General features: G+C 35.1%; 1 long non-coding RNA gene across 2 annotated transcripts in view; it reads left to right on the top strand.

Annotated features, from left to right (window-relative positions):
• The window catches only part of LOC102902627, a 179,093-nt gene that overhangs the window by 19,125 nt on the left and 138,927 nt on the right, over nt 1-21,041 (top strand). Inside the window, exon 3 of one of the 2 annotated variants that reach the window (XR_002160668.2) lies at nt 17,490-17,581. The exons of the other annotated variant lie outside the window; for it this stretch is intronic. This is a non-coding gene — a long non-coding RNA (uncharacterized LOC102902627). The remainder of the gene's footprint in view (nt 1-17,489; nt 17,582-21,041) is intronic. 2 annotated transcript variants of the gene reach the window in all.

Genomic DNA, 21,041 nt, shown 5'->3' with positions numbered 1-21,041 from the left:
GATAATGAATGCCCCAGCCTTGGTTCTTAGCCTCAGCATCCAACACAGATTAACTATTCTCTTTGAATCATAATTCCCGATTGACACATAAGAAAATCTATTTTACGCAAAGTTTGGGGTCCACCACACAACAAATCAGCAGTGACTGGGGGTTGAGTCCGGGGAGTCAGTGGAATCATGTAATACTGACATGGAAGTTAGTCCCCTTGGCAGACTTTGCTACTTGTCTAAGCAAGATCTTTTCTTTACATCTTTATTTTTATAATAGAGTCATGATTTTGTATGGGACAGTAACATATCCAGATAAATACAAAATTCCTTACCCTCTCTTGTGGATAAAAATAGGCATTTTAAAGGAAAAGACTTGGAAGGCACATACCTTCTGTCTTTGACTTTAATATTCTTCTTCCCCAAAACTCAGATAAATGCTAGTGGTGTCTAGCCATCTTACAAACTTGGAATGATAAGCCTAGTGGTGGAATATCATTCTAAACTTAGCTGGGTAGAAAGCCTACAGGAGACCAAGTCACTAATGTCATAAAAGCTGGCATAAGAGCCCTGGATTTCTCACCTTCAGAATATGGTGATGTGACAAAAATAAACTTTTGGTTTATTTAAGCCACTGCAAGTTGAGTTTTCAGCCACATGGAGCCAAGTGACTTAAGTAGTGCCCCTTTATAATCAGTTTGTGATATGTAGCTGTATCAGAGAATTGGATTTTGACTGGTTAAGCAATCCAAATAAGACTTACTTTCAACAAAGAGTAGGCATAGCAATAGTAATAAGAATACAAAAAGAAAAGAATGAATGTACAGATGTACAAATGCATAGATAAGATCAGTGAAAAATTAACAGAGCAGGTAAAGGGGTTGTACAAAAGCACAATATTATTTATGCTACATAAGAGTATAGACCACTATAGATATAGTCAATATAATGTAAACATATTGTAAACATATAATGTAAACATATAATTAGTCAATATAATGTAAATATCAAAGCTGTGGTAGAAAATCAAATATTAGTTATGCCCTAACTAATAAAATTATGCAGAAAAGAAGATGACAAACAGCAAACCTCATATAAAGGTTTCATATAAAGGTTTCATTCATATAAAGATGAATCGAAATAAAGTACAGATAATAAAATAAATATATCAGATCAATAGAAAAAAATGCTAGCTATATAGGTTATGGACCCAGAGCAAAAAGAATCCACATAGCTGAAATATTCACCAATATTTATTAATAAACTTTGTATAAATACATCACATGAGTGTTAGTATTATCAAACAAATTAGAAGCTAATGCAAAAAAAAAAACACCACTAATAAATAAAAATTTATTGTTTAGGTTTGAAAACACTATAAAGGTCAAACATTAGGAGTGCCTGGATGGCTCATTGGGTTAGCATTCGACCCTTGATTTTGCCTCAGGTCATGATCTCATGATTTGTGAGATAGGCCCCACATTAGGCTCTGCACTGAAAGCACGGAGCCTGCTTGGGGTTCTCTCTCTCTCTCTCTCTCTCTCTCTCTCTCTCTCTCTCTCTCTCTCCCTGCACACAACCCCCTCAAAAATAAATAAACTTAAAAAAAAATAAGGCCAAATGTTAACAAACATCCATGCGCCAAGCAATATAGCACCCAAAAGAACTAAGCAAAAATTTTAAGAAATACAGTGTTTGCAAAAATAAAGAAATATATAAACAGGAGAAAGTTTTATTCTCATAGTCTGTGGCAAATTATGCAAAAATCAAGAGAACCTCTAGAGGAAATTTAAAAGTTAGTTAGAAGAGAGATTATGGTGTGATACAAGTCTCATTTTGAATCCTGGACCCAGGTCAAATGCTCTGTAGTTCTGAAGCCTTGAAAAATTCTGTTTTTGAAATTAAGGAAGAGTAAGGAATAAGAGAAAGGGAAATGAGAGGAAGAGGACCAGGTGGAGGAGGAAGGGTGGTGGTGAGGCAGGGAGAAGAAGGAGGAAGAGGAAGAGAAGAATGTAATTCAGGTCCTGTGTTATGGCCTTTATATTACATATATATATATATATATATATATATATATATATATATATATACACACACACACACACACGTGTGTGTGTATGTGTATATATATATATATATATATATATATATATATAATTTCAACATATTCTCACATGTACATATCCCCATTTAACAGAAGAATGAACATACTTTCAGAAGTAACTAATTTTTCAAAGATCATACAGAGTGTGTTTGTCATATGGTTTTTCTGATATTTGAAATTTATTTTGGAGGGCCTACACTAGTTAGAAAGATCAAAACAAGTACTTTCATACTTTGAGGAAAACAAAATATTAAGGTAATAAACTTCTTGAGAGACAAAATGGTATATTACCATTTGCTTAAAACTCGATATTAGCAGTTTGAATTTTAATAGCTATTCACTTAAACATGAGTGTTTTGAGAGAAACTATTTCTGGGATTATTTGCTTTTGTTTTCCAACCTCAGAAGCATGAAATACAGAGTGGGAAATAGCTTTAAATAAATAAAATGTTGTTCGGTTTATACAGAAATTATATGATTCAGGCTAAAATATATTTGACATAGAAATCTTTTCACTTTCATAAAAGTAACTATTTGAAATCTTTTAAAGCATTATTCTCTTCAAACATTTTGAAACAAAAAATTTGCCTTTTGATAGGAACTATGTGTTTCATTATAAAGATGGAACATGATGTTCTGGCTTACATATTCTCTGCAGAAGGAGGTCCTTTTTTGTACTGAATTTTTAGCATATAGTAAAGATCCAGATTGTAAAAAATTAATTTCAGGCATGACAGACTGGAAGTATATATTGAACAGATCTGGGAACAGAAATGATGCAAATGCCTTTCTTCCAGCTTCTGAAAATTATGTAATGGACCAAAATTTCAGGATAGACTTCTGTTTGAGTGAAGCATGGACTCTTAATCAAAGGAGAGTACCAAAAATGACTTTTGGAAAGCAAAAGTATAAGGCACTTTTCCACAAACAGTAGTTCCATTGACATTGTCTCTGGAAATATCACTACAGCTAAGCATTAGGATATTCACATATATTTTAATTATTAGTGATGGTAGCAGAACTATGATAGAAGAAAAATTTCCTGAATGAGCAAGAGTAGTAAAGGAAATTGACTCATGAAAGGAAGAAGACCAATGATGCATTAAGAGCTAGAAATAAAAATCAATGAAATTGTTTTAACTCTTCACTGTGTTGCTATTGTGTTTTAAAGTATGATGCACTTGTTGGGTTACAATCAGGATGCTAACATTTGCATTGCCTATACAATTATTTATATATTATTTAGTGTTTCTACCTCAAAATAATAAGAATGTGGATAAATAAGGCTCATAGAAAGTACTTGAAAGATTTGTGCTTTCCTGTCATTAAACCATTTAAAATATGACAGCTGCTTAGAGTGCAATGAATAGTGATAGATGCTTATTAGTATGAAAGTTTTACCATAATGTTGTTGATAAACAACAGATATATACCCAGAAAAAAATTAGTAATTTGAATACATGAAGGGATGAGCTTATTTATATCTGTATACATATAACTAGAATTAGGAAGATACATGTAGCTGCTATCAATAGAACAGATAAGTGGGCCTCGAAAAGGTACTGTTAAATCAAACAGCTTACAAGTTGTCTACAAATTTAGTTCAATTCAGTGCAACTCAACACATGTTTAGCAAGATACTATTATGTGACAATTTTTCTCACAGAGTGTTTCTAGCAGCAAAGGAATACCTACCCATGGCCCCACCAAAAAAGACATGGCAAGTCACATCATTCAAGACGTATAAACAAAATGCTGTGGGAATTTGCAGGGATCTAAAATGTCTGGAAGCACCAGGAAAGACTTCCTGGCAGGGCTGGCATTTAAGATGCTACTATTAAAAAGATTAAAAATTCAACGTGGACACTTATGGGGCAGGGGCATAAGTCAAGAATGAAAACAAGTATAAATCTACTGTCACAAAACTGCTTATAATAAAGCTCAATAAAGTCATTAGCTCACTTTGACTCAATAAGTAGACAGCAAATGATGTGTAAGAGAGAGGAAGTGATATTAGCTTATCTACTCAGGAGACCCTAAGTAGCCAGAGCTCATGAATGAGGCAGCTGATGCAAAATGGATTTTCATTTCCATCTCTATCTCTAATCCATCTCCATCACCTATTTTTTCTATCAATTCCTATTTTTCAACTATAATATATGTATAAAATAGCTCCTACCTAATTGTGTCTATGACAGAATAGAGAGTTATACAAATGTGTATGTGTGTATGTTTTACAGAAGTCTGCTGTTCTCAAAATACCACCCCCAGATGTCATGCCAAAGCATTTATAATCCTTCAGAGCTCAGTGTGTGAAATGCTTTCATAGAAATTTTTCAGAGTGACCCTGCCTAAACTCGTGTCTTTAAGATAATGTATAGGTGAAATTCTTCCAATTTAAATATAAATTCGCATCTCTCTAATCTGAAAGAAATCACCCCCAAAGATAAGATTTGTATTATGGGGAAAAAACATTAAAAGAAGAAAGATGAGTAAGCAGAAATCTGAGATATTAGTTTAAAAGGAGAGAGGGAGGGATCGGGGGAGTGTGTGTCATTGGTTTATTACTTCTAGGATCTGCTTACAACCAAAATATTTTCATATTTTAAATCACAGAAGTATATATTTTTCAACTTAAAATTATGGATGATGCCTTAAATTCCTATTTTTCCTCATCTTCACTAAACTTTGCTAAATAAATAATATGTCTTCCTCACTAATTATATTTTAATTTCTCTAGTGTATTTTAAGTAGACCTAAGTTTTCATCTTTATTTCAAATATAAACAGCAATTAAAAAAAAAACACCATCTTAAAAAGTTAGGGAGGGAGGGAGCCAAACCATAAGAGACTCTTAAAAACTGAGAATAAACTGAGGGTTGATGGGGTGTAGGAGGTGGGGGAAAGTGGGTGATGGGCATGGAGGAGGGCACCTGTTGGGATGAGCACTGGGTGTTGTATGGAAACCAACTGGACGATAGATTTCATAATAAAAAATAATAATAATTAAAAAACACCATCTTTTGGTCTTACAATTTTTTCACATGGAATATAATAAAATGTCATGTACTACTTGGTGGTGGTAGACGTTCATACATATTCTTGAATGACTTTCTCCTTCTCTATTTACAATATACTCACATTACTTTTTTTTAATAGAACAACTCCTTTATATTCTCATCTCTTAATGCTTGCTTATATGCTGTCTCCTCGAAGAAGTCTCCCAAAAGAAAACAAAATAATAACAACTATAGCTCTCTTTTGCTTTCATATGGCAGACGCTGAGCTAAATACTTTGCATATCCTCTTTCTTTTAATACTTTAAAAAGTCCTCTGTGGGAAATACCGACAATCCCATTCATAGATTAAAAAATTGAGGTTCAACATCATTTAAGTAATATTCAAGTATGTCAGATTGCAAAGAGCAAGTTCTTTGTGTGATTTTTCACCTCTTCCTTTTACTTACGTGTACATGCAAGTATGTGCATGTGCACAAACACATACATATATGATTGAATAAATGTGTATGTGCAGATATGTATGTATGTGTTCATATAGTTACGTGTGTGTGTGTGTGTGTGTGTGTGTGTGTGTGTGTATGTGTATACACTCCTGCTGAATTTTGTTTGGGAGTAAAGCTACTCTTTAGAACTGCCTGCAGATGGGATTATAAAGTGGGTAAGGGCAATGATAGAGTTTTATTTCATGGTCATTGCAGAGCCTTTGTGTTTCCTTTGTTAATACAGTATCTGGCACATAGTAGTTATTCAATAAATTATTGGTTGAATATATAAAACATCACTAAATTTTTCTGGAGAACTGTACTGAATACAGTTACAAACACCTTACAGCCTTATAATATTTTCATTCACCAGTGCCCTCATGGCTGCTTTTCACTAGGAATAATATTTTCTATTCATTCATTATCCTCCTCTATATTTTTAAGTTTGTATTAAGGAAATTTGCCTATTACTAAGAATAATATGTTCTGAAAGTGTCAAATTTTATTTTGAGTAGCAAAAATGATTACAGATTAACAGTTTTATCACAAATCACCTTTTATATTAGGGAAAGTAAGAAAGAAATATCTTTAGGGATCTTCTTTTTCAGTTGATACTAATTAGATTTCTTTTAAACCAAGTTTAAGGCTCACAGTGTTCTGGCTTGATAGTGCCAAGTGATAATCCAATGTGACATACATTTCCTATAGCAATAACATTTTGGCAGATAAACTCCCCAATGAGAAACAACCATTTCTATGCTTAGATGAATTTTGTGATAAAACGCAAATGCAAAAAAAAAAAAAAAAGTAACAGAATTAAAAAAGAAATACTCCACAGTATAATGAATCTCTTTTCTGTGTTTACTAAAAATGCCTAAATCCATGGAGGGTAAAAACATTGAGTAAGTAATAGCCAATACATCATAGATACCTCATTGTCCATGGAAGGTTGATAAAATAACTGATGATTATTTACGCAGAAATCCATTCCTAGAAATCTTGTAACCTTTCCCTTCATTATGCAATGCTGTCTTGGACCTGGGAGTCTAGAAATGTGGAAATTATAACACTTTGACATACCATGTAAATGAGGTATCGCTGTAACATGCTATTTAAATAAAGTTTGGAACAAACATTCAGTAGGGAAGTTTGGAAAACTTATAACGAGATTACCTCCTAACTTTTTTTATAAGAGTATTCTTGTATTCCCCCCCAGCCATCTTTTAATTCCAACAAGAACGCACAGTGTGCCAATTTAGCTCTCTAGCAGCAAAGCCACACATTGTCTTATTGTGGCAATTAGTCAGGAGCTGAGCTTGTCGTTTGAGCCTCTCCTTCTTTTCTTCATGTAGATAATACTTGACTTGGAGGATCTTTGTCTTTCTGATGGAAATACCTGAATTGGATATTATCAGTCTCAATAAACAGGATATTTCCCATCATCAGTTCTGAAACTGAAGCAAGTGTAGGATGGGTAGTAAAACTTTCCATTTGTCTGTGTGCTTTTTTTTTTCCCTACAGGTTATTTCCACGATTAATTGCAAGACATGGACAACTAGATTGTCTGTGGAAAGTTTTAGGATAAATCCAATTTAGAGGTTTCTTTTAAAAATGTAAGCTTATTTGAAAGGATCATGGCTGTTGCAGCACAAATACCTGGCCACAGTTAGGGATGTGGCCTGGGAAAAAAGAGAACAAAATGAGAATATCCCATCTTTAAAATTAAATCAATTATCTTTAGAACTATATTGTTCTGGGGCACCTGGGTGGCGCAGTCGGTTAAGCGTCCGACTTCAGCCAGGTCACGATCTCGCGGTCCGTGAGTTCGAGCCCCGCGTCGGGCTCTGGGCTGATGGCTCAGAGCCTGGAGCCTGTTTCCGATTCTGTGTCTCCCTCTCTCTCTGCCCCTCCCCCGTTCATGCTCTGTCCCTCTCTGTCCCAAAAATAAATAAACGTTGAAAAAAAAAAAAGAACTATATTGTTCTTAGGATAATTTATTTGCTAATGAGATCGAAACAAAAAGTACTTAAAAAAAAATAAGATGTACGTTAAAAGTGTAATGAAAACTCCAGACTCCTTTGTTTCACAAATTCTGCCAGACAGGCCATATCTCACCCAAGATATATATTTATTAAAATATGTGTTCATCTTTCTACAATCCAGCAGCTGTCAGAAGGTGTCATAGACACCTTCTCTAGCATCCATCTCAGTGTCCTTTTGGCGGCACCCTAGACTCTATATTTTCTTCACTTTCTGAACTTTTTTAATTCAAATCGTCTCTCTCCATCCCTTCTCCTCAGTTTTTCCCTTTTGCTTCTTTTTCCAAATTTCTTACTACAAATGAGTATTTAATGTGAAATCTCTTTCTCTAAAAATATGAGTTATGTAAATCTAATGGAACAAATAAATTTGCACCAGGCTAAAGACCAGAGAGAGCAAAGAACTATCCACAGAAGAATCTGGCAAGGGAGGCCCAGACAGTCCCTCCCTCAAGAAAAGCCAATGCATCTCCTCAGAAACTATTTCAGTCACCATGTGTTCTCTAAATAGCCTTCTGAAGAATTTCCCAAGGAGATTTCTTCCCAGGGCACTTGGGAAAGGTTCCTTGCATTAGGGTGGGCTTTGGGGAAGGAGTGGATAAAAGAGACCATTAGGTCAGGTTACTAAAGATAGCCTGCCATACACTTTAATCTTGAAAGAAAAAAAAATCATAATGAAACAGTGAAAAGCTTTCTGAATAACAGTAGGAAGTTTTCAAATTCAAGTCTGGCTATCCCATTGCCAGAGCATATTTACATCAGATTATATGAAGTTATAAATAGCCTACCTTCTAATGTTTTCATTCCTGAAACTATTTCCCAAAATAGTGCCCTCTTTTGAAATTTGTAACCTTTCTTATTACATGAATCGAGGAGTAAAAAGCAAATTATTATCATTTTCGTAGCTCTTAGGTATATTCAGTGTAGAAAGCCATTTGTCAGTTTCATTTGCCCAAGTATTTTAAATTGATGAGTCGTTTTTAGAGGAAAGCAATAGAATCTAAGTTTAGTCTCCATTTGTGCTCTTTGCCAGTTTCCAGCAGAGCTGGCTGAGAGAAAGCTGAAGGGCACTGATTTAAAATCAGAGTGAATAGGTTAAGTGATTGCACTTTCTTAACAGAGTGTTCACCAAAAACACACTTTTAATTTCTTAAATTTATCATTTCCTTAACAAATATAGACTTAATTGTGCCTGGTTGTTTATTGAAATGTATTTAAAGTTCACATTTTTAAATGAAATATTTCTGTGTGGTAATATCAGCTAAACCTAATTTCTAGACAATTTCATCCTTTAATTTTTATTTTGCTTTTATTGTATCTCTGGTCACAGAGATACCATTAGACACTGCAGTTTTTTATTGGTTTTTTTTGTGTGCATATGTTCAAAAATGTTAAATACTTTTATATTAGGTAATTGCTATCTTCGTATCTGTCTGCTGATTTCTGAACATACATAAACATAGCTTCTTCCCATTGAACACACTTTCCAATGAAATATTTTAAGATTATAATTTATTCCTGTACTCCAACAAATGGTCATATTATTATATGTTTTCTGGAGGCAAGGGGAAATCATGTCTTTCTCCATACACGTCCACAACAACATCGTGACTGGCTCATTTTTGCTTCTCTTTTATGGTAGTTTGCATCTAAGGAAAATTTAAGGGAAGATGAATCCTAGATTTTTACCCATTGATTACATGTTACTGAGAAAATTTTGTCTGGTATTTTAAAATAAAGTTTTATATTCTTAAGTCATAGTCCAAAATACAATTCCTTTTTATAATGTCTTGCCTGTATATGCTAGGAAGCCATTTTATTATACCTTACATCTATTTGATTAAATTCATTTTTGTGTTTCATGAAAATATCATAGCTTTAAACAATGTTGAATGATTTGTAACACCTTTATACTAAGATAAGGGAAGTCTACCACTGAAAATCATATATTTTACTCCTTTCCTTTTAGTAGCTCAGAAAAACTGTGTTCTCTTGATATTACTTAAGATTTGATGAATATTAGTGTATCTCTGGAATTTGCTTATTTGATAAATTTTAATTACTGATACCACTATCATTTCAGCCTCCACCATAAGCTAATATTGTAAAAAGAGAGAATTGATCAAGATGTAAAACGTAAAGAGATCTTAAGTTTTGCAAATTTCACGTTAAGATAATCAGATAATACAGATTTTTAATAGCTGCTATCAACCTATATTTATTGCAATTTATTCTAAGATCAGAAATCATGACTCAGAAAGTGTTAATAATTACTACCTTAAGGCATTGCCATTATACTAAATACATAAATGAAAGCCATGGAACTTTAATACTAATTCTATACAATTCTATATCAAATGAATGTAATCAGGTGAAAATCAATTTAAAAACAAATATAATTAAAATGACTACATGGGAGGATATGTACGACAAATATGACAAACAAAGAGTTAAAATCCTATGATACAAAGAACTCATTGATTAATATGAAAAATACACTCTGGAAAAAGAGGCAATTCCTATTAATTGTGGGTACACGTGTGTTGTGTGCGAACACATAAAAGTAGAAAAACATAAACGAGAATCTGCAGAATACTCCCTAGGGAGAGAGAAAGAGAAAAAGAAGAATAGAAGATATCTCAAACATACCTATCATGATCTATTTCAAAAAGAAATTGATAAATGAATTAATATTGTCAAACTGATAACATTTGTCAAACTTTGCTGATGGGTTCAGGGGAGCTTATTTTCCATATCTTCCTTATGCTCCTTATCTTTAAAATAATTTATAATTTGAAACTAACCGTCATATAATTCACACAATAAATTATTGAAAAGTCAAATAATTAGTCAAATAATCATTAATGTTTTTTTCAACATGATAAATAATTAAAAATGCAATTAAAGGAATGATGAAAAGGCAAAAAGTTATCAGAGATTTTAAAATGTAGGGTAGTCAATGTTAACATGGGAAGAATGACAGAGTCAAATTCATACAATGCTGTGGGAGTGTAAATTGGTGTAACCTTTATGAAAATCCATTTGGCAGTAGGTATAAAGAGCATGAAAATGTTCAGCTCATTTTGATCCAGTAATACCATTTCTGGGAATCTAGCCTAAAGACAAAAGACAAATGTGAAAATATATATAGGCACAAATATGTTGATCATTTCTTCATTTATCTATTTAATGAATATTTATAGAGCCCCTACTAAGTGTATTAGCTGCTGAGTCTATAATAGGCATCAAGACAGACAAGGTCTCCGTTCAGTTTTTCCATTGAAGCATTTTTCTGATAACAAGAAATTGAATACAATTTAACTTTCCAGCAACAGGGGAGTTATTTTATATACATAGATATAGATATAGATATAGATATAGATATAGATATAGATATAGATATAGATATCAATGTAAAATTATAATTTTTGATAGTAAATAATCACATTTATTGAGTAGTTGCCATGTGCTAAGACCTATTTTAATTATTGTACATACATGTATCATTTCATTTAATCCTCACAAAACTCCCATGAGGTAGTATATTTATTTCCTATTGCTATAACTACCATAACTTTTAGTGGTTTAAAGAAACACAAGTTTCTTTTCTTAACAGTTCTGGAGGTGAGAAGGCAAAATGGGTCTCACTCAGCTAAACTCAAGGTATTGGCAGGGCTATGTCCTTCTGGTGGCTTTACAGGATAATTTATTTTCTTCCCTTTTCTGGATTATTTCTAGCCTCAGACTGTGGCACTTTCTCCATCTTCAAAGCCAGAAAGGTCAGGCTGAATCCTTCTCACATGGCCACATCTCCAAGCTTTCTCATGCCTTTTCCACTTGTAAAAATTCTTGTGCTTGCATTGGGTACACCTGCATAATTCAGGATAACCCCACTCCGATTTCATACTCTGCTAGGTGACTGCCAAACTTAATTCCATCTTCAGTCTAAATGCCTCTTTTCCATGAAACCTAACATAGTCACAGGTTCTAGGGATTAGGACACGGACCTTGTTGGAAGGCTGTACTACAGATAGGTTCTATTTTTTATCCTTCTTTTTAGGTAAAATAGAGGAAAGAGATGTTCATTATTTAGTCCAAAGGTCATACACTTAAAAGTGAGAAGTCTGGTATTCAAACCTGGCTAAGCAAACCAAAACCTGGTCCTTCATCAGTATGCTATATTTCGTAATCACCATGTTCCCAATGTTAAATCCTCTATAATAAAATGAAGTGTTTCAGAGTAAAGATCTGTTAAATGTTAATAGCATTTACCTCTCAGTTTTGAACATATGCATAATTTTTATTCTTCTTTATATGTTTTTGTCATTTTCACATTTTCTTTGATGACTATAGTTATGTACTATTACATTATCAACTTGATTAAGCTGAGAACTATGTTTTCCAGCAGCCCCTTCCCTGGGTGGTCTGTGTTATTAGCCACAGACAATTGGAGACAGATCTAGAGCTGCAGGTGGTTTCCCATTTTTCGTTTGTCTTCCCATCCCTGAGGCCAGCTCTCCCTCCTGTCTGACACATCTATTGGCACTAGGCTCGCCACCAGGTATTTTACTGTGCACTCACAGAGACAATAGTCATGAACAGCCAATAACCTTGCATGGGTTTCTACACCGGCCTCCTTTTATGACTCCATTTCTGCAGCTGATAGGCATAGCATCTAGATTTCCATGTAAGAGCCAACTCACTGACCTCTCCGAGGGATGGCTAGTTAGTTTTCTCTGGAATTACGACTCCTTTTTTGTTTGTTTGTTTTTACATTTCTAGCTTCTCTCCCAATTGTGGGAGTCTTAACTCCTGTAATACATTTCTTTTTCCTACTACATACACATAGTGCTTCTGCATCTCTGAGTGAATACTGACTGATAAAACTATTGGATCCAGAATTTAGTTGATTTTCATAAAAGAACCAAAATGTGAGGCATTCACCTTGGTGGAAAGAGGCTGCAAGGGCATGTGAGTGGTCAGTGAAGACTTAAAGGACAACCCAGAAATTATCACTGGAGGCTGGAGGAAAGGGAGCTCAGGTTACCTACTGACAGAAATATGAGCCTTACCTGTGGTAACATGTAAATGAGAAAGGTTATCTAAGAAACTCATTGATGTGGCTAAGGAGAAGGTTGAAAGTGCTCGCTGGCTGCTTCTAACTACATGTGGCAAAATATGAGAAAAGAGATGAACTTACGGACGAAGTGTTTACTTTTTAAGCAGATTTTAGAGGGACTCTAGAGTTAGGTTAGATAAAGGAAAGTTGACCCATCTAGAATAAGGTTCACAAAGTAAGAAATGGCCTCAGGGTAATGATCAATCCAGCCAGCTGCTAATAAAATACCGTCTCAGTTTAAAGATGGAGTCAGGAGGGCAGCTTGAACCCTTTATTGAGAATGGAAATCAATTTAGTGATATTCCTCATGGACTCTCTCCACTAGACAAAAACAAGAACAACAAAGCTGTAAGCTCACGTCTTAGACCCTTTTTCCTAGAGGGTTTTTATGGATTTTAAAGGGTATTCTACCACAGCACCCTGACTCTCAGCCCAAGACAAAGAGCCTCCTGTTTCCAAGAGGTTTGTGATGTGCTTTTGTCTAATAAACATAAATAATATTCCTGAGAAAGCCACAGTGTTTTTAGGACAATTTGTGGAAGCACTGAAATCTATATTAAATGAAAGAGGGTCAGTTCAAAAGTAAAATAGAGTCCCAATCTTTGTACAGGCAGAAAGCAGGCTGAAAAAGTTAAACAGCTGCCAACATGGGCCATTTCCTATGGAAAAGGAAGGATCCTTAAGAGTGTAGAGCCAATAAGCTGGGCAGTGGAGTTTAAAACCATAGAAAACAGCTCCAAGAAAGCATGACTGGACTCCAGTTAGGAAACTGGCAATGCTGTCCTGGCTGGATTTTAGAAGCTTTGGACTAGTGACTACTACTTTCCCCTCTTCCCTCCTTTTGAATGGGAATGCCCACTGAAGTTCTCTTGCTACCATACATCCCCTCAGACCATCTTGCTATGAGTACATTCAAGTTAGCTACATAGGCTGAGTGGAAAGAAAGTGGACCGGTGAGCCCCCTAGCCATGCCAGGCATCACAACCAGAACCTTCAAGAACAATGTGGAGAAGAACCAAAGAATCCTTCTAAGACAGGCAGAACAGAGGCCCCTGGCAAGCCATCCTAGCCACCCCTGTTGAGACACCCTGGTTGAGACACAGACATCACGTAGAAAAGATAAGCCATCTTTGCTATGCCCTCCTTGGATTCATGACTGACCAAATCATGAATACAATAAAATTGTTGTTGTTTTATACTGTTAAGTTTTGGGATGGAATAAACATGTGATTATATGATACATAATTGAAACAAATATGCACCAATCTTCTAATTCATATAAATAAATAAAACAAATATTGTGAATGTCCCTTTTTTCCCTTTGGAGAATTTAGTATTTTTTTAAATTTTGTAATGTTTATTTATTTTTGAAAGAGAGACAGTGTGTGAGTGGGGGAGAGGCAGAGAGAGAGGGAGACACAGAATCCGAAGCAGGCTCCAGGCTCTGAGCTGTCAGCACAGAGCCCAACATGGGACTCAAATCCACGAACCGCAAGATCATGACCTGAGCCAAAGTCAGACACTTAATCGACTGAGCCACCCAGGCGCCCCTAATTTAGTAATTTAAACTTAAAAACTTAGAGAATTATACACCTTAATGTTACTAATCAAAGGGTGTCAGTTGGTCTTTAATTCAAAGGCTGCCTCTCCCTAAACATTTCTAAGTGGCCTGAAGTTGGAAGTTGCCTTCGCCTCTTCTTTTTCCCCATAACTCTTCACTGTTTGTGCCATTCATCTGGCATTCCCTCTAAACTGCCTTGTGAGATGGCTATAAGAGATTTCATTACAAAGGATAAGGTACTAAGACATGTATTTTAGCAGACACAAAGGTATATAAGGTGGTGTTCTTACCCTCAAAGAACTCAGTCTTACAAGCTACTCACATGATTTGTATAAGGGAATATATGACTTTGATACAGGAATGACAAAACTTTGTTCCATAAAGAAATTCAGAATATTATGAGGGCTTAAAGGGGAGAGCCCATTTACTAGAAGATATAGATAAGTGTAAATTTAGGGGATATAGTGGAGCTAAAAATGAGATCATGGAGGCTTCTGGCCTATTCATCTGTGGATTCCTCAAGGACCTGTTAGAATTTTGAATTTATAGAAGCTCAATAATTGTTGAATTCATTATTGGGCAAATTCTATAATGTTAGAAAAGAATCATTTGAGGGGTCCTTGGGTGGTTCAGTCAATGAAGTGTCTGACTCTTCATTTTGGCTCAGATCATGATCCCAGGGTCATGTGATCGATCCCCACATCAGGCTCCACACTGGGCATGGAGTCTGCTTAAGATCATCTCTCTCTCCCTCTGCTCCTCTCCCTTGCTCGCTGTCTCTCTCACTGTCTCGCTTGCTCTGTAAAATAAAAAAAAGAAAAGAATCATTTGATTATCTTGTGTTCTAGGATAATAATTTTGACAGTAGGAGTTTTTGGGTGTTTGCTTTTTGTGAAGTTTTTTGCTACTGATTTCTATGAGATGCAGAGAAGTTTACATACAAAGCCCTTGTGACAGTTTTAGATAAAGTCACTGTAAAAGTGTAAGTCATTATATAAAAGAGGGTAGAATTTACTGATATTTCCCATGCAACAATATCTTTGCCATGTACCTAGAGTAACAAGGTTAGATGACTTCAACATGAAAGTCCATGCAGTTTGTTCAAGATATTTTGAAAAGTTCTCCATTTTCTCATCATGTTATAAATTGTAATGTTTATAACCATCAGGTAAATGAAAACAGAAGAGAAAGAAAATCTAATTCGGAATAGAGCTATAAAAACAAAAGAATAGAATAAGGTCCTTTATGTCACTGAGATAAATTATTACATCCTCTTATGTTCTACATCATGGACTTCTAACACGTTCACAACTTGTATGTGTCATATGGGCATAAGCTATTTCTCATCCTCCTACTCAGACTTCCTTCCTAATAGCAAGTTGTTCCAAAATATCTTGTCAGCAAGACTTTGCTGCTGCTTGAAGACAAACTTGATTCTGAAACCCTTTGCTCTTTGCAAAAGAAAGAAAAATAATGTTGTTTTATTTCCAGTGTCAGAATATAAATCAGTATCATAGATAATTTCAGCATTTTATGAGTGCTTAAATTAAATGCATGTAAAACACAATGGCCTATTCTTGATAATATTTGAATTGTAAAATGGATTCTGCATAGATATGAAACATTCCTCAAATTCTTGATTTTCTTTACTGTTTTTAGATTCTTTTCCTTTTTTACAATCTGTATGTTTCTAGTTAAGCAAAACTATTGATAATTATGATGTCTTTGACACAATGTAGAGAAAAACCTCAAGCTACCTTAATATAATTACATAAATCATAGATAGTTTAAAAAAATAATTCATCAACACTAGCCCCAATTCATGTGAAAATTGCAAAAGGCTGTGATAAAACCTCAGCCCAGAAATTGAACATGGCTTATCCTGGCCATTGCTTAGGCTTCAGAGATCTCCATAACCCTACCCTCAAACTTCTAGAGTGGAGACAATGTCCCCACCAAGTAGCCCTCACTGCCTACAGTTTAGTGTTGGACCCCAGTGTCTAGCTCAGAAACATGAGCAAGGAGTAAAGTTTGGGACCAAAAAACCATTCACTCGGTGCTGACTGATGCCCACATTCAACAGTTGCAGTGCTGGAGCTGGAATTTCCACTGAAAGGACGTCAACTAGCTGGGAATAGGACACACTTTTCTGGTGGTCATAAAATATCCCTAACCCATAAAGAAATGGTCATCAAGGGACAGTAAACATACTCATTGATTCATTCATTTATTCATTTGTCTAATCATTCATATACACACATATCTGTTTTTTTAGTACTTTTAGGTACTTTTATGTTGGTGAATCAAAAAGAAGTCAGTGGAGGGGCACCTGGGTGGCCCAGTCAGTTAAGCATCTGACTCTTGTTTCAGCTCAGGTCATGATCTCACAGTTAGTGAGATAGAGCCCAGCGTTGGGCTCTGTGCTGACAGCATGGAGCCTGCTTGGAATTCTCTCTCCCTCTCTCTCTGCTCCTCCCCCACTTGTCCTCTGTCTCACTCCCTGTCCCTCGAAATAAATAAATATACATTGTTTTAAAAAGTCAGTGGAAATGTTATTGAAGATGAAGGTCAATTGAGCAAGGTTCTGGAATTGGTGCTAAGTGTGCAAGTAAAGGTGTAATATTGGAAAGGGTGAGACTATCTCTTGCCTGAGGTAACAGAGAAGAAGATCTAGATGAGTTAAAAAGAAATTCTGGAGTAGAGAGAGTAAAGTTGAAGGAACTCTGATCAGAAGCCAACTCTGATCTCAATAAAGAGGTGATTCTGATTGTAGTACAAAAGGAAGGAAGAGCATGCCTTTGGGGCTTGAGGAGATTGGAAAGCACTGAAACATTAGAAATACTAGGATATTGACAGGGTGACAAGAAGGATTCATATGAAGTCAAATCATGGGTTTTATGAGCTATAGGTTCTGCTGAAGTGGGTCAGGATAGATAGGTATATCATAAACATAGTCAATTTTAGATTCATGACAGTCTTGATCAGGAGCTTGAAAGTCAAGTTGGAGAAAATGGTCAGTAGAATTATGTTCAAGACCAAGGAGGTAGAAATGTTAGCATGGTATAAGATAATGGGAAATATCTAAAGTACAAAAGATTGAGGAGACCATTTTAAGATTCGGGGCATTTCATGATCAGAAACAAACAATAAACTTTCATGGTTTATAATTTTTTTCAGATTTGTCTTCCAGAATTTTTTCATCACTGAGCCTCAGCTCCTCTCTGATATGAACTCCTTATGTGATCTCCATCAAATGCGTAAGCATCAAGGTAGTCCTGACCTAAACTTTGATCTATGCCCTGTCCCTGCAATTCAGTTCTTAGGCCTTTATCTCATTCCTGACATATGACTGAGTCCACTTGTAACTGATCACTACCTAAATCAGGTCTCACCTAAGTAGAAGGTGAATGACAGGGACAGAATGAGCTGTAGGCTTAGAGATTAGACATGATTATCAGTAACGGGATGATAGAAATGAAGTAAGGCATTAGACTGGATTAAAAAAAAGATGTAGATTACCTGTTACACATATTGTTATTAAAGAAAATCCTGATAATACTGTAAGTTCAATTTATTTTAGAAAAAATGGAACACATATAGACATTAAAAATTTGTGTATTGGGGCGCCTGGGTGGCTCAGTCGGTTGGGCGGCCGACTTCGGCTCAGGTCATGATCTCACAGTCCCTGAGTTCGAGCCCCGTGTCGGGCTCTGTGCTGACAGCTCGGAGCCTGGAGCCTGTTTCAGATCTGTGTCTCCCTCTCTCTGACCCTCCCCCGTTCATGCTCTGTCTCTCTCTGTCTCAAAAATAAATAAACATTAAAATTTTTTTTTAAAAAATAAATAAAATTTTGTATATTAAAATAGTCAATAAATATATATCTGGGAATCTAGCAAGTTATTGATAGCATGACATGTGATTGGGTCTTGAGTGCAATAGGATGACAACTGAAACTATAAGACAAATGATGGACAAAATAAGAGGCTCAGAAATGATTTAGAATAGTAGTATAGAATTTGAAAGATTTTTTGAAAAAGATTTGCAACTCCCTAGGAATTGTTTAGTGAGGGGTCATTAAGAAAATGATCACATCAAAGATAAAGCCAAGTGTCTATAAAAGGAAGAATATGGGAATGTGTTTGATGGTGTAGAAAAATGAATTGACAAGATTGGGAAAAGATGAGAATAAAGGAACAGTTGAGGTTGAAGTGTGTCAAAGGAATAGGGTGTGACTTAGATGGGAATCTACATATCATTTGGTAAAGCAGAGAATGTTTGACTTTCACCTTTGGTGATCATTGGGAATAAGGAACTGACAGATACTGGATTTGGGGAATGAACTAGAAGGTCATAGTAAAAAAGAAAAACAGGATATGTAATCTTTGCTGTTGGCAGAATTTGTAGTTTTTAAAACCACAGAGGCCTGACTGAGGACTAGGATGCTGGTGTGATCTTGAAAACTTGCTTCCTCTGCTTGGTTCTGTTGCTGATAACAGCTTCATGTTGGAAGAGCGGTTGTTGGAGGACTGCCCCTCAGCACATTTGCCTCCTACATGCTGAGCTCTGATATGAAGAGAGAGGATGTTACATGCAAGAGATCTAGGCCACCTTGCTCAGGAATTATGTTGAAATGAATCAGCTATGTGAAGTTAAATAGATTGGCACTTTATTGGTGAAGTGAAGATTTGCAAACTATAGCGTTATATCAAGTTGTAGAAATCAGGGCCCGAAATAGTCAGGACAGTATTGCACAATTGCTGACTCAAGAGGGCCTCAATTATTTCCTTCCACTAAACAGCAAAAGCAGCAACTAGTTTTCATCCTTAAACCAAAACATGCATTAGAGGAATGCCTTTCATACTGACCAGTCTACTCTTCTTTTGCAGTATCACTTTATGGTACAATTTGAAGAGCTCTAGATAAGAGGATAAGAGTGTTCATGCCCTTAAGTTACTAAATTATTTTTCCATATGATAGTGATGTCAGAAGTGGGATGATCCCCATAACTCTGTGAGGATCGACATGATCATATTTCCATGTTATAAAGATGGTTTTGACACTAAAATGGAGGGTAGATTGGTAGAGGTTCCAGGAAGAACATATTGGAAATAAATCAAGAAACTGCTGTTAAAATCTGGTGAGAACTGATGATCTATTGACAAACAGAATATGACTAATTAGATATGAAGCAAAGGATGAAGTACAGAGAGAAAAGTAACTAGGATGAAAGCAAGATCTCTCGTTTGTGTGGAGATGCCCTTTCTGAGATAGGGAACATAAATAAGGTTAGCATGTGTGAAAGCAAAGATCCAAATTCAGTTTTAAGCATGTTGACTTCAGATATTCAATTTTAGATATGTTGGAGACATCCAGCAGGCAGCAAGATAAATAGTTCAATAGGTAGTTAGGTAGACAGATAGGTAGATATTGAATATTGAAAATATATATTGAAATATATATTGAAATATATTCAGTATTCAGTATCTACCTACCTATGTCTACATATCTATCTGAATATTGAATATATTTCAATATATTTATATATTGAATATATATTGACATTTATTTATAAATATATATTCAATATATAAATACTCAATATTCAGTATAAATATCAATATATAAATATCAATACAAATATTTCAGTATTCAATATCTACCTACCTCTGTCTACATATCTATTATCTATCTATGTATCCCTCTATCTATGAGCTCAGAGTATACAGAGTTGGTGAAGTCGTGGGTCACCCAGCGAGCAAATAGAGAAATATTCCAGACAACATATTTTAATTTTAACATGTTTGAAATTTGAAGGTATAATTGAACAAAGAGCAGTAGACCAAGGACTATCTTAACAAAAGCTCAGTTTAAAAGGAAATTATTGTATGCAAACTCTTGGAACTTAATTGATTAGTTTCCTCATAGTTGTTTGTGCATTTAATGCTTACCATGGAAAAAGGAGCAGTGTATCCCTGTGTGTATAGTGTGTACATGTGTACATGCAAATGAGAGTGTGGAACAAAAAGTACCATGTGTATATATGTATAGATACTTTGTATATAGGTATCCATAACATTCTTGTGAATAAATATGTATGAGGAAATACTAAAATTTTGTTCTTAAGGGCTAAGAGGAACACTAGTTTTTGGATGATGAGGAAGGAAATGTTTGTTATGTGGGTATGATTACTTTGCTTATAGTTCTGCTTCTACTGTGGTATAAAGTTAAACTTAAAGCCACTCAAGGAAGTTCACGAATATTCTATTCAATAATTTAAAGGTTAGAAAGCATGCTTTTCCAGGGAAAGACCTTCTCCACCGCAAAAAACTCTTAAAGAGTCAACTGTAAATTCTTGTGTGTGTGTGTGTGTATGTGTGTGTGTGTGTGTGTGTGCGCACACACACTCACATGTACACCACACACACACAGGCACACAGAATTTTTTAACCCATGGAAGGAAAAAAATTTTTGAGCATGATGATCATAGTGAAGCACTTAAACCAAAAGAACTATAAGCAAAAACTAAAATAAATCACTTATGACTAAATAATTAACTTAAAACTTAGTAGTGTTTCTCCTACAGTAATACAGATTTGAACATTTTGATCAATTCTACATAAACTTAATGTGTCAATTCTTAATACACTGGATAACTTAGTATTGAAAATTATGTTGAAAATGACTATCATTTCTTGTTCTCCTTATTTGTATCTATGATTCTTATTATTC

The sequence above is a fragment of the Felis catus genome, chromosome A1, assembly GCF_018350175.1.
Source record: "Felis catus isolate Fca126 chromosome A1, F.catus_Fca126_mat1.0, whole genome shotgun sequence".
Classification (NCBI taxonomy): Eukaryota; Metazoa; Chordata; class Mammalia; order Carnivora; family Felidae; genus Felis; species Felis catus.
This window is presented reverse-complemented; position numbering and strand designations above follow the sequence as displayed.